The following is a 13407-nucleotide window of genomic DNA, read 5'->3' on the forward strand; positions in this document are numbered from 1 at the left end:
ACAGGTCAGAACTGGGGGTTCCTGGGACAGCTGACAGCAAAAGATAGGGTGCAGGGGCCCAAGAATGAATGGGGAAGCACAGGGTGTCTGCACAGTTGACCCATATCTCCTGCAATTCCATGGAGATCTGCGAGACTAGGCTCTGAACCCACCTGCCATTTCAAACCTTGTCTCCTCCAGCGGAAGAATGAGAAGCAAATTCAAGTGGGCTGGATTCTCAAGTTGGCTTACACAATCCAGCTGCAAATGCCCAGTAGAGAATTCCGGTCAGAGGAGAACGTCCTCCTGGTGCGACTTCAGTACAACATACCTTGCATTTCTGCACCCCCTCAACTCCTGTCATAGGTGGTTTGGCAGGACTGGGACAGGTTATGGCAGACCTCTACTTGGAGTCAACACTCCTACCTACTGATGCAATGCCGTTTCCTGTGTCGCTTGGTTTTATCTTGGAGGTCCAGGTATGAATCAGCTGACAGCTTGGAAATGCTGCAGCAAATTATATTAAATGATTAAGACCAGCTTATAAAACAGCATAACAAGTGCTAATGTGTATGGAAGTTAGTGTGCAAATGTCTATGGGAAAGCATCACACATAGAACAGAAATATCCACAGTATATTTCTAAGTGTCCCCAAATAAATCCTTTTCTCCCATGTTTAGCCCTCATTTAACAAAAACAAACAAAAACAAAAAACCCAACCCCTCACCTCTTTCAAAACCTAATAGACAAAGAATCTACTAATTAAAGGACCTTAACTGCACAATTCAAGAGCTGGGCTCAGCTTTCAACCCTATCCCCCGCCAAGTTAGTGGATTACTATTACTATTAATTATTATTACAATTATTTTGTATTATCATAATGCCTAGGAGCCCCAGACATGGACCAGAGCCTCACTGTGCTAGGCACTGTACAAACACAGAACAAAGAGACAGTCCTTGCCCCAAAGATATTTGGGTCACAGGTTGCAGGGCCTTCTCTAATAATTAAATAAATTCCCACCCTGACCTATATTATGCCGCCTGTAGTATTTGCTATAATATGGCGAAAAATAATAGAAGATGCTGCTTAAACGCCACGCAAAGCAAAATCTCTTTGGAGAAGGGAAAGGCTGCAGTAAAAGGAGTTCTAATGATTTGATCAGCAAAAACTATAAACGCAAAGTTTGGAGTTAATGAGATCTCTAGATCAAAAGTGTGAATGATTTCCCTCTCATTAGTGGTTTTTATCATCAGATGTTAGCATTGTTTGAATGAAATTCATTCAAAGACCTCAAATACAAGCAGTATTTGGTATAAGAAACCATGATTTGGGTCTATTAACAAACAGAACATCTTGCTAAATATTTCCTTTATGCACTATTCAATAATGATGTAAAGCTGGTGACTTTCTGCTGCTTCAGTGAAACAGTCTTCAGAAAGATCATTAAACTGCCTTTTTGTAAGACAAGCTAAACAGAATGACTGAAACGTCTGTTATAAGTTTATATGTGTATTCAACTCAATTAGGCTTTAGAATGCCGATGAAAGGCCACTAAAGTAACACAGGTTTCAGAGTAGCAGCCATGTTAGTCTGTATCCGCAAAAAGAAAAGGAGTACTCGTGGCATCTTAGAGACTAACAAATTTATTTGAGCATAAGCTTTCGTAAGCTCCAGCTCACTTCATCGGATGCATGCAGTGGAAAATACAGTGGGGAGATTTTATATACACAGAGAACATGAAACAATGGGTGTTACCATACACACTGTAAGGAGAGTGATCAGGTAAGGTGAGCTATTACCAGCAGGAGAGAAAAGCAACCTTTTGTAGTGATAATCAAGGTGGGCCATTTCCAGCAGTTGACAAGAACCTGTGAGGAACAGTGCGGGGTGGGGTGGGGTGGGAATAAACATGGGGAAATAGTTTTACTTTGTGTAATGACACATCCACTCCCAGTCTTTATTCAAGCCTAATGTTACGGTGTCCAGTTTTCAAATTAATTCCAATTCAGCAGTCTCTCGTTGGAGTCTGTTTTTGAAGATTTTTTGTTGAAGAATTGCCACTTTTAGGTCTGTAATCGAGGGACCCGAGAGATTGAAGTGTTCTCTGACTGGTTTTTGAATGTTATACTTCTTGATGTCTGATTTTTGTCCATTTATTCTTTTATGTAGAGTCTCCCTCCATCAAGGCCATTTCAGATGGTTAACTTTATAAAGACGTGCTCGTGAAAATTACTTGAGATTGTGACTGCAACTTTTCAAGAAGAGTGTTACATCACAGAGTCAAGTATCTGACTGACACAGAGTGAGAATTCTCATAAAAATATCAAACAGCTGATCTCAATGGAACCCAGCCAGAGCTGCTGCAAGAGGCATGTCGTTCATTGTGGAAGAAATCTCAGTACAAATGAATACACTGCAAATAATAGCAAACCCTCCTCCTCCACCCTTTCCTCTTGTTCCACTTCTCTGGAATTCTCTCCTCTCCACAGGCTTCCCTCATTTCCCTCTCCCCACATCCCCGCCACGGGGGCCCTTTGTTGAAACCCTTGCCAGCTGGCTGCGACAAAACAAAGCAGCTCTTCAGAAACAGCATCGCTGCTGCTTTGAATGAGTTTCATGAGCCCTCGGTGACAGATGCCTCACAGACACACCATGCAGTGCAAAAGCACGCTGCCCAGTTTCAACCCCAGTTGATGCTTGTGGATTCCCAAGAACTGGTTGGCCAAGGTGCCATTTTGAAACGGGTGTTTCGGTTAGATGGCTAGCACCCCTTTCTCTCTGATGCAGACCTTGCCAAAGTTATCAGTGCCCATGACCTCCAGAATGAGTGATTGCGACGCGGTAGCTTTCAAGGCCATTCAGAAGCTACAGCAGCTGATGCAGAATGCAGCTGCCTGCTTACTTAGCTGTGTTAGCTATTGGTAGCATTTTATACTGGTTCTCAGCTGACTGCACTGACTTCCTATTTGCTGCTGGGTGCCACTGAGGTGTTGATGTTTATTTGCCTGCAAAGCCTACTCCTGGGAGCATTCTGTGCCAACACATTAACAATTCTGCACCCAAAAGTTTAAAATTCTGCAGATTTTATTTGTCAAAATAACACTACATAGTCCCACCAGTTTTAATTATTTTGGTAATTTATTTGAAAATATCTGTCAGCAAGTATGTCTGTAACAATACAGACACACGCAAAAATTCCCCCCAGGAGTAGAGAATTAAAGAAACCCCTCTGACAACTCAGTTCCTCTTTCTCTGCCCCCTTTCTCCCCACCCAAAAGCCCAGCCAGGGGGCCAGATACCCACAACCCCTCCCTCTCAGAGTCCAGCCGCAGGCCGCCCTCCCCTCCCCACCCAGATACCCGCACCCACTCCCCCACAGAGCCCAGCGCGGGGCCCCACTTTTCTCAGATACCTGCACCCTCCCACACCGCACAGCCCAGGTATCCAGAGGGAGAAACAGCCTGATGCTTGGTCCCAGGCTTGTACAGAGTTTCCTTCTCTCAGCACATGCTGGGAACTGTAGCTGCCAGGAACCCCCTAACTCAGAGGTGGGCAACCTGCCAGGGTAATCCGCTGGCGAGCCGCGAGACAGTGTTTACATTGACCGTCCGCAGACATGGCCACCCGCAGCTCCCAGTGGCCGTGGTTCGCTGTTCCCGGCCAATGGGAGCTGCAGGAAATGGGGCGGGCTGCAAGGACGTGCTGGCAATGGCTTCCCACAGCTCCCATTGGCCGGGAAAAGCAAACTGTGGTCACTGGGAGCTGCGAGCAGCCGTGCCTGTGGATGGTCAATGTAACTAAACTGTCTCGTGGCCCACTAGCGCATTCCCCCTATGGGACACAGGTTACCCTCCACTACTCTAACTCCCTTCCCCTTCCCCCAGCAGCATCTTCTACGTGCCTGCTGGGCTCTGCCAGGTCCAGCTGCCCCTAGTGGCGGCTACCACCACTGCAGCCCATTTCTGTGGGGGAAAGGAAATTCTGCGCGTATGTTAATTTCTGCAAAATTCTGCATTGTGCAGCAGTGCAGAATTCCCCCAGGAGTAAAAGCCCTATATGCTTTGGGTCTTTGCTGCCTAAAACACCATCTCTCTCTCTCTCTCTCTCTCTCTCTCTCTCTCCGCACTATTGTGATAGTTGAGATTGTCGAGGCATTGTTGTTAACAAACCCTACATTTAAACATTTGCGGGAAAGCAGCAGGACATTTTCAGTGGCTTTCGATCTCTGGACTTACTGGTCCAATACATCCAGCAATTCCTGATCTCAAGAAGTGCTCAGGTGCCACAGTGATGGGCTCCATATAAAAACCAAGACAGATAGAAAAGAACACAGAGTAACACTCCTGTGATTTCTCAGGTCTCTGCCTGATTACCCTAGCAGGGACTATACTGAGCTGTAGTTTGGGTTAAGGGTGGTCACCCAGCTGTGCATATTGTTTTTACATGCGTGCACACATCACCAGAGAGGAGGCAAAATTTGAATCTCCAAACAACACAAAAACTTTCTTTAAAATTACCTGAAAGAAGCGTTGTGCTCATGGCATCGGGTTACTGGGAGCTGGACTTTACTTAAATTGTGAGCTCTTTGGGACGAGACCATCTTTTTGTTCTGTGCTTGGAAGTGGACAAACACAATTGGGCTTTGGTTTATGGCTGTGGCTCTTATTGCTACTGTAATACAAATCAATAATAACCTTGTGCCCCGGAGCCAAACAGATACTGTGAGACCCCAAGCACACAGGGAACACAAGGACATCCTCGCTGCACACTGGAAAAACAAACACCCTGTCTCCCCTCAGCTAAAAAATATAAAAGCTAAATTACTACAGTGGCTGCATAAGTGTTTGAGATAAAGATTTACCGGCATTTATTTTTTTGTACAAATGTCCAGCAAGCTGCTGGTGAACTGCTCACCTTTGGTGATTGTGAGGCACAGGTCTGAAGGTGCTTTCACCTCTCCAGGAACTGTACCAATAGCCTGATAATGCCTGGCTTGTTGCTGAAATAACTGACTTGTTGCTAAATTATTTAAAAATCTGTTTGAGGCGATACAGACAATGTGATCTTCCAATCTGAAAGACAGGTCACAGCAAAAGGATAACGGGGGCGGGGCGATTAAGTTATAGGGTAACATCTTCAAAAGCACCTACATGACTTAAGAGTCTAAGTCTCATTTTTAAAAGTGACTTAAGGCCAGAATTGCGAAGTCTGACTAGGCACCTAAATAAGTTAGACACCTAGCTCCCACAGAAAACTGTTCCATTAGAAAAATTTTGACCAGGCCTATGAGGCGTATCATTTCATGGTGGGGTTTTTATAATGTTTTCATGTATTTTTAGAAATGGTTTTATTTTGTCATATAGCTCCCAAAATGCCTGGGCAAGTTAGGGTACTTTAGAAATAAATGTATTAATTATTATTAATATTCAGAGATTTAAACAACACATTCAATGGTTGAAGTGACCAATGCATGCTTGGGTGGCTTTTTTTAATGGTAGTTCTAATACTGGTAATACTGAATTTTATTATTATTCATTTATTTGTATTAATGGAGTTAGGCTCCTAAATTACAATGTCATTTTTGAAAATTTTGCTCCCTATCTTTAAAATGGAAAAAACACTCCAAAGCCAGTTATCTCCAACCCCTGGGATATTTGAAATCTGATTTTGCCGCTTGTGCCCATTTCCAGTTATACAAACATAATAGGAAAACAAATGCTATATGAAAATGCAGCACCTGCTTCGCGAGAATAGCCATGACAGTATATGGCTAAAGCATGCTTTCAACATGTTTCTTTGGAGAAGTGCCTTTGAATCAGATATTTATGAACAGTCAGACTAAGGCTGGTTCTTCAGACTAAAAGGTAAGTTGAATATTTTGTCCCCTTTGAGGCTCTTGCCAAGTTTCAGCTATCATATTAGCAAGTTCTTCAACTTAAAAAGTTACAATTTACTAACCTTCCTCCTGAAGCTGTCAGTTGTTGAGAAGTGGAAAACAGCCAACTGATTAGTTTTGATGGACTGCTGCATTGAGATCTAGTATGTGTCACTAAAATGGCTGTTCATCCAATTAACCAAATTACCAAAGGGTACTCCAGCCAAGTGCAACACTCAGTGGGCTGCAGATACTAGGAGGTCAGAGCATTGGGGATGTGCCTCTACTAAACATAGGGGATTATTTTGCAAAACAAAAGACTACGTGGCGTTATCGTGAATGTTTCCTATCTATCTATAACATGAGAACTGTGGGGAATGGGACCATCTCTCTTTATGCAGACTTTGATTCAGCAAAACACTGAGGCACGTGATTAAATGTAAGCATGTGCTTAAGTCCACCCTTATTTAGCAAAGTACTTCATCATGTATTAACTGTATGCACATGTGAACACTGACAAAGTTAAATAAATTAATAAATGCTTAAATATTTTGCTGAAGGACAGCATTAAGCACATGCCCAAAATTAAGCATCAGCTAAAGTGCTTTAAAAGCTCCTTCAGGAACAAAGGCTCTCTTCCACCTGCGGTGGTGAGCCAGACTCTGTATTACAGTCCATGGTAAGTTATCACACAAGTGGGCCAATGGGCTGCTACAAAAAGGTTTATTGTGAGTCTGGTTGCATTAAACAAACTTTCCTGAGATTCCAGTAAACTTCATCCTATTAGGGCACACTGTAGCTGAAGTCTCAGGATCAAAATGTGGAGGCAAATGTTATGGGGCAATATATGGCGCCAACAGGGGACCAAGACAACCAGCTTCAAATAGCACTATGTTAAAGCACACTAGTGAACCTTTAATCACAACAGCGGGGTCTACACAGACCAATTAATGTGCAACACACTAGTGAGCTTTAGAAATCATGCCCTTGGAGGCCACATTACTGCTTTTTGTAGACAAGCTCTTTGGTACAGGTAACCTTTTTCTGGTGTTTATTAGATACACACATATTTCATTTCCTTTTATCAGGGGTGTTTTAGAGGTCAAAACCTAAAATCAGAAGCCCTAAGCATGGCTAAGAAATACGAAAAGCTCAATATTGGCCTGATTCAATGCCCATAAAGTCAACCAGAGTCTTTCCACTGATTCAACAGGCTTCGGATCAGACCTTCTCTGCCAAATCCAACAGTCTTTTTTCAGACAAAACTCCACTGGATTTCCAAGTTTAGCCAGAATAAGAATGGAATAAATACTACAGAATCTGGCCTTAAAAATTAACTTCTTTGAGATCAGGCTCAGTGTGTGAAAATTCAGGCAGGTGACTTGACAATCCATCAATTTTGTTCAATTTCACCCGACTTCCATTTTTATTCAGCTCCCTAAATGTTATGATGCACTGTGCACAGAGCCCCAGACTGAGTTAAAACGTCTGCACTCAGCGCAAGTCTCTCTGGGCATGTTTGTATGCATTATAAAAAGGCAAGAAATATGTTTTGTGAGAGACATAATATTTTAAAGATCTACATCATTTTCTACATGTGGATTTTTTTTTCATATTGGTCTAGATAAGCCAATTATATGTAGCAACTGTGTCAATATTATGGACACATTTATCATCATATGCTTCAAATAATATGTATGAAATCTGCAACAATGACTGTTCAGGTTAGCAGCCTATTTCTGATCCAGGGCTGCCCAGAGTGGGGGGCAAGTGGGGCAATTTGCCCCAGACCCCCGGACCCCGCAGAATACTATAGTATTGCAACATTTTTTTATGGAAGGGGCCCCCCAAATTGCTTTGCCCCAGGCCCCCTGAATCCTCTGGGCAGCACTGTTCTGATCTATCGTCTTTAAAATGTGACTGCACCCACCTTAATTATGCACATTGTAGGGAGAATGGTCACTTTGGATGAGCTATTACCAGCAGGATAGTGAGTTTGTGTGTGTGGTTTTTGGGAGGGGGGTGAGGGGGTGAGAGAACCTGGATTTGTGCAGGAAATGGCCCAACTTTATTATCATGAACATTGTGTAAAGAGTTGTCACTTGGATGGGCTATCACCAGCAGGAGAGTGAATTTGTGTGGGGGGGTGGAGGGTGAGAAAACCTGGATTTGTGCTGGAAATGGCCCACCTGATGATCACTTTAGATAAGCTATTACCAGCTGGACAGTGGGGTGGGAGGAGGTATTTTTTCATATTCTCTGTGTATATATAAAGTCTGCTGCAGTTTCCACGGCATGCATCTGAGGAAGCGAGCTGTAGCTCACGAAAGCTCATGCTCAAATAAATTGGTTAGTCTCTAAGGTGCCACAAGTACTCCTTTTCTTTTTGCGAATACAGACTAACACGGCTGTTACTCTGACACCTGCACGAGCATTTTATCATGTGTTTTCTTTTTCCATAAGTGTTCTTTAAAAATGTCAAATTTACCTTCATTGTCCAAAAAAAAAAATCAAAATATGCTTCATGTTATGTTTTTCTCTTTAATGGGTTGATGTCATGATATATAATGCCATTTTGAAGGTGTGTTACACACAACAAACGGGGAAAGATCTGGTGCCTTAATGGCAGGTTTCCCAAAGTCTTGTTCATATTCTGAGTGAGCAGCTCTTAAATCTTTGAAATAAGGTTTCTCTGCAAAGTCTCTACATCTGGCTTATCTCCTTTTTTATTAATCAAAGTGGTAAACATGCTTAGCTAAATAACAATGTCCCATAAAGACTTCAGTCAGACTGTATTTCCATTTGGTGATTCTACAGTATTCTACTAGGCAACTGGACTGTGGTTAACGAGGGAGTCCCTTGTCTGTCCATAACTGACATGTTATAAAGGGCAGAGATGTCCTCGGACACTGAATTCCCGCTATTGCTTGCCATTTCCTGGCATTTTCAAGGCCAATGTGAGTCTACCTCTTAAAGAAACAGTACTTCCATTGGAGGAACTGTTTGAAATGAACATTCCTAACTATGTGCAAACAGTCTATCCCTAAACTATTAAAAACAGACTTCTATTGAAGGAATAGTTGTATTGTCTGGAAATACAAAATCTTTGGATGTGAAACTTTAGCCCTGTATATTTCTCTTTTAAATACACACATGCAGAAGATGGGTCTAAACCAATATAACGTATCTGGAGGTTTGAAAACCACTGAACTTTAGAGAAGAGAAGTAGAAATCAAAAGTTGTACAGATGTTTACAAATGGCCTAACGGGCCAAATCTCAGATCTAGACATCACAGAACTCCAGGATGTTCATATTCTGTGGGTGCAGTTCACCTGTATTATACAGAACAGCTAAGTCTGGTACCAAATATAAGTTTTCTAATGACCATGGGTTTTGAGTGGTCCTAGATGAAAATGGTTACTGATCCTTGACCACATTGTTTAACTGCATTAAAGCCAGTGCCCTGACCTGCAGATTTGCAACATACTGCTCCTTATTATATTATTGTTAAAACCATAGCCTGCCTTGTATACATCTAGGGTTTTTTTTAATATCTACTAACCTCAATTATTAAATTTACTCATCTCCAATGTTCTGCCACTTATCACAATTCATCACAGTCATGCACCAAATTCCAGCAAATGGCCCAAAATCAATTTTCCCTGAATATCCTTATGAACTAATTTTGGCTTATGTAAATGAATAGCAAATGCTGGTGAAAAGCAAATGCCAAAGGCTTGTGAATAAGGTGGATCTAAATATGGTTTCTAAATCTTTATAGAAATTGTTTCTGCTTCTTCCAATCTCTAACTACATGTGTTTTCTTAGCATCAGATCTTTTACATGTCACTAAATGGTTTGGTTTTAATAGTTTTTGATTTATTTAAATAATGCCAATGCTGTAAACATTCTGCAAAGGGCACGTCCACATCAGAATTACATTATCATTACTCTTTGGATGAATTCCAAAAATTAAATAGAATCTGGAAATCAAAGACGGCTAAAGTAGATCTATAAAGGTACAGTCTCCTCCTGCTGCACATGCACAATTCCTAGTAACATGCATGAGCGTTACTGATATATCTCAAGGAGAGAACAGGCCCACAATGCAAAGCTGGTGCTCATGGGAGCCAGGACACTTGTATTCTGTCCATGACTCTGCCACTGAGTCACTTAATTTCTCTATGCCTCAGTTTAAATATCTGCAAAATGGATTTAATATCTACTTACTTTATAATGATATTGCAGGATTCAATTAATATCTGTAAGGTACAAAGCAGTACTTATAGGGTTGAGGGGGAGAGAGAGGTGTGGAGGGATTGTTTTACCCATGTATGCTACACTCTTTGACACAGGGTGCTAGATTTTTTACCCAGGAATATCACTTACTTTCCCTCATAGCTACTTGCAAAATCAAGTAATATTTTTGTTTTATAGAAAAGAAAAGAAAAGAAAAGAAAAGAAAAGAAAAGAAAAGAAAAGAAAAGAAAAGAAAAGAAAAGGCCTGGCTAACTCATGACCTGAGGAACTCAAAATAAATTATTGATCTGAGTCTGTTGCCACTAAGGGTCTATGGGAGTGTTGCCACTGACTTCAATAGGAGCCCAAGCTCAGCTTGCATTTCAGCAGCAGATCGGAAGGAGCAGCTGATCCGTCCAAACTGTAACTAAAAGATACTTATTATTGAAAGCACAGTAATGACAGTGCAAGTTGTTAGGTCACAGAGGAAAAGGAGCAGGTAGAGAACCCCTTAGAAATCAGAGGATAAAGAAGGCGTGCCACAAGGAACTAGAGTAACAGCCGTGTTAGTCTGTCTTTGCAAAAAGAAAAGGAGGACTTGTGGCACCTTAGAGACTAAGCAATTTATTTGAGCATAAGCTATCGTGAGCTACAGCTCACTTCATCGGATGCATACTTTGGAAACTGCAGAAGACATTATATACACAGAGACCATGAAACAATACCTCCTCCCACAGGAGAGTGAGTTTGTGTGTGCGGGGGGGGGCAGGGGGGGCGGAGGGTGAGAAAACCTGGATTTGTGCTGGAAATGGCCCACCTGATGATCACTTTAGATAAGCTATTACCAGCAGGAGAGTGGGGTGGGAGGAGGTATTGTTTCATGGTCTCTGTGTATATAATGTCTTCTGCAGTTTCCACAGTATGCATCCGATGAAGTGAGCTGTAGCTCACGAAAGCTTATGCTCAAATAAATTGGTTCGTCTCTAAGGTGCCACAAGTCCTCCTTTTCTTTTCACAAGGAACTATACACTCTGCTTGTGCACATTAATGACATGCTAGGTGGAAGTTGTGTACTCGCATTCCTCTAAGGGTGAAGGATGGATCAACAAAAGTAGAACTGCTTTTTGTGGTTGCTTTTTTGTATTCAGCACGTGCTGACAGTACACATGGAGTGAAGAAAGCTGAAATACTATGGGAGACACACACACTATGCGTGTGAGTCCCATGCTGACAATGTGTGTGATTGATGGTAGTAAAGTTTCACATTCTATCTTTCTTCACAAGTGAGTATTTCATCTGTTCCCAGCAAGGTGCAAAGCTCCCCTTGTCTTGTACCTGAACACAAAGATTTAACCAAAAAGAGAGCTCATATAACACCAAAAATACTGTGTAATGAAAAAACAAACAGAGCAGAGCAACCAGCCCACCCCTTAAAAAACCAGGTGCCCTGAACATTGTTGAAAAAGTGAAATATTTTTTATTAATAAAAAAAAGAAAAGGAATTATCATTCAGTACACCTTTGGATGGAAATCCCTGCAAGATGAAGCATTACTTTTCAACATGAAGGAAGTGAAGATTCCATGATGAAGTCTGTAATTTTGGGACCCCATCCATTTCTGCAAGAACTTGCTCACACTGTAAAAACAGAGGGAGATGCTTGTCTGCTGATGGAAAAAATGTGGGGCTGTGGTTCTTGTCCTTTGCTGACACACCTCCCAACACTTCACATCATTGGGAAAAGTTCATGCACTTTCTACACACACTCACACACACAGGGCATGCAAAACAAAAGCTGTGGTTGAAGCCTCAGAGCGATGGTTCTAGCAAGGCTCAAAGAGGAAAAAAAAACGTTGTCAGCTCTGCTTGTTTTCAGCTAAATTTTATTATTTTGGTTTTAAAAATTACTGTGATGGCTTAATTGGGAGCAAAAGGAACAAAACAGACTGTACCCTAAGTCTCCTCTTCACCTCTCGCCACAATCACTCCATTGCATATGGCACTTGGGGAATGGAAATCTGTTGGCCTGTCTGTTTTGCACCCAGGTGGACAAACATATAGAAAGGAGACTGAATGCAATTTGCTGTTTCAGAGAAAAGCGAGGTCTGCAAATGAAGTGAAATTGCTGATCTCAAACAAGAGGGAGTCTCGCCCCACCCCCACACATATACACACCTCCCTTCCAGTTTTTAATTAAGAAATGAAGGAAAATACAATATTTTTTATATTGTCCTTTCAAGGAGATCTCTATTTGCATAGACTGATCCCCCTTCCTTTGCACAGCACTAACATTAGTGTGACCTTTTCCTGCTAATTGGAAAATCTTATGGAAATAAAGCCTGTCAGAAAATGAGAAGTGTCTCCCCTTTAGCTGGCCAAACGACCTCAGAGGGGGAAAAGAAGTTCTGAATTTCTGCTCCTTCTGCATACACTGCAAAATCTTTATTACTTCGGAGAGCCTTGAAACTCAGTAATGCCCCTCCAGTGCAAAGAGAAGTAAATAAATTTCTTCTTATGACCACTTTGGAGAAACACACAACCAGATTTACTCAGCAGGGATAGATACTGGACAAGATAATGAAGAGAGAATAAGAATATGATAGGGGTTTACAGCCTCTTCTGTCTCTTTAAAGTGTTTTAATCCTTCAGAAACAGGATATCGGGTCCATTTCCTTAAAGATACAGTATCCCTTCTGGGACAAGTAATGTTATAAAAAGCTAAGATGTAACATCTATCTCACAATATTGATTGGCACTTTAGTGTGATAAAAGGGGTTGAATCTGAAGGGGAAAAGAGGAAAAAGGTAAACTGGGATTACTCTTTGAAGAACTGAGAAAGTCCCTATTATACCAGGTCAAACTTTCTAAATATTTCCTACCTAGTATTGAACCCAAATATCATTTGAGTGATTGTCCAGGTGATTTCCTTGGATTTCTAAAGACAATGCATCCACATGCATGTCATTATCATCGTTAGCAAATGGGACTGATTATGATTTCATCCCCAGTACATGGCTCTGCGCTTTCATTTTGTGGTCAAGCTGAGGAAAGGGGCAGTGTCCCAATCTAGAGACTCAGGTTCTGTTATAACAGGAAAGGCAAACAAAATTTCAAATGATTGCCCGGTTAGGAGGTGATTATAAAATGCCTTTTCTAGACAATTTCACCTGACTTGTGAGAGAGCTTTTAAAGAAAACACTTGGAACTGTCATCATATGGATAGATGCTGTGCAGTCAGTCCTAAATTACTCAGAGTTAAAGTAATACAGGGGCCAATCCTACAAATACTTACTCACGTGAGCGTTTCTTTCTTG

General features: G+C 41.6%; 1 protein-coding gene across 1 annotated transcript in view; it reads right to left on the minus strand.

Moving 5' to 3' along the window:
- Positions 1–13407, minus strand: part of MAF (MAF bZIP transcription factor) — a 240673-nt gene that overhangs the window by 69374 nt on the left and 157892 nt on the right. The window lies entirely within an intron of this gene.

Source organism: Lepidochelys kempii, chromosome 12 (assembly GCF_965140285.1).
Source record: "Lepidochelys kempii isolate rLepKem1 chromosome 12, rLepKem1.hap1, whole genome shotgun sequence".
Lineage (NCBI taxonomy): Eukaryota > Metazoa > Chordata > Testudines > Cheloniidae > Lepidochelys > Lepidochelys kempii.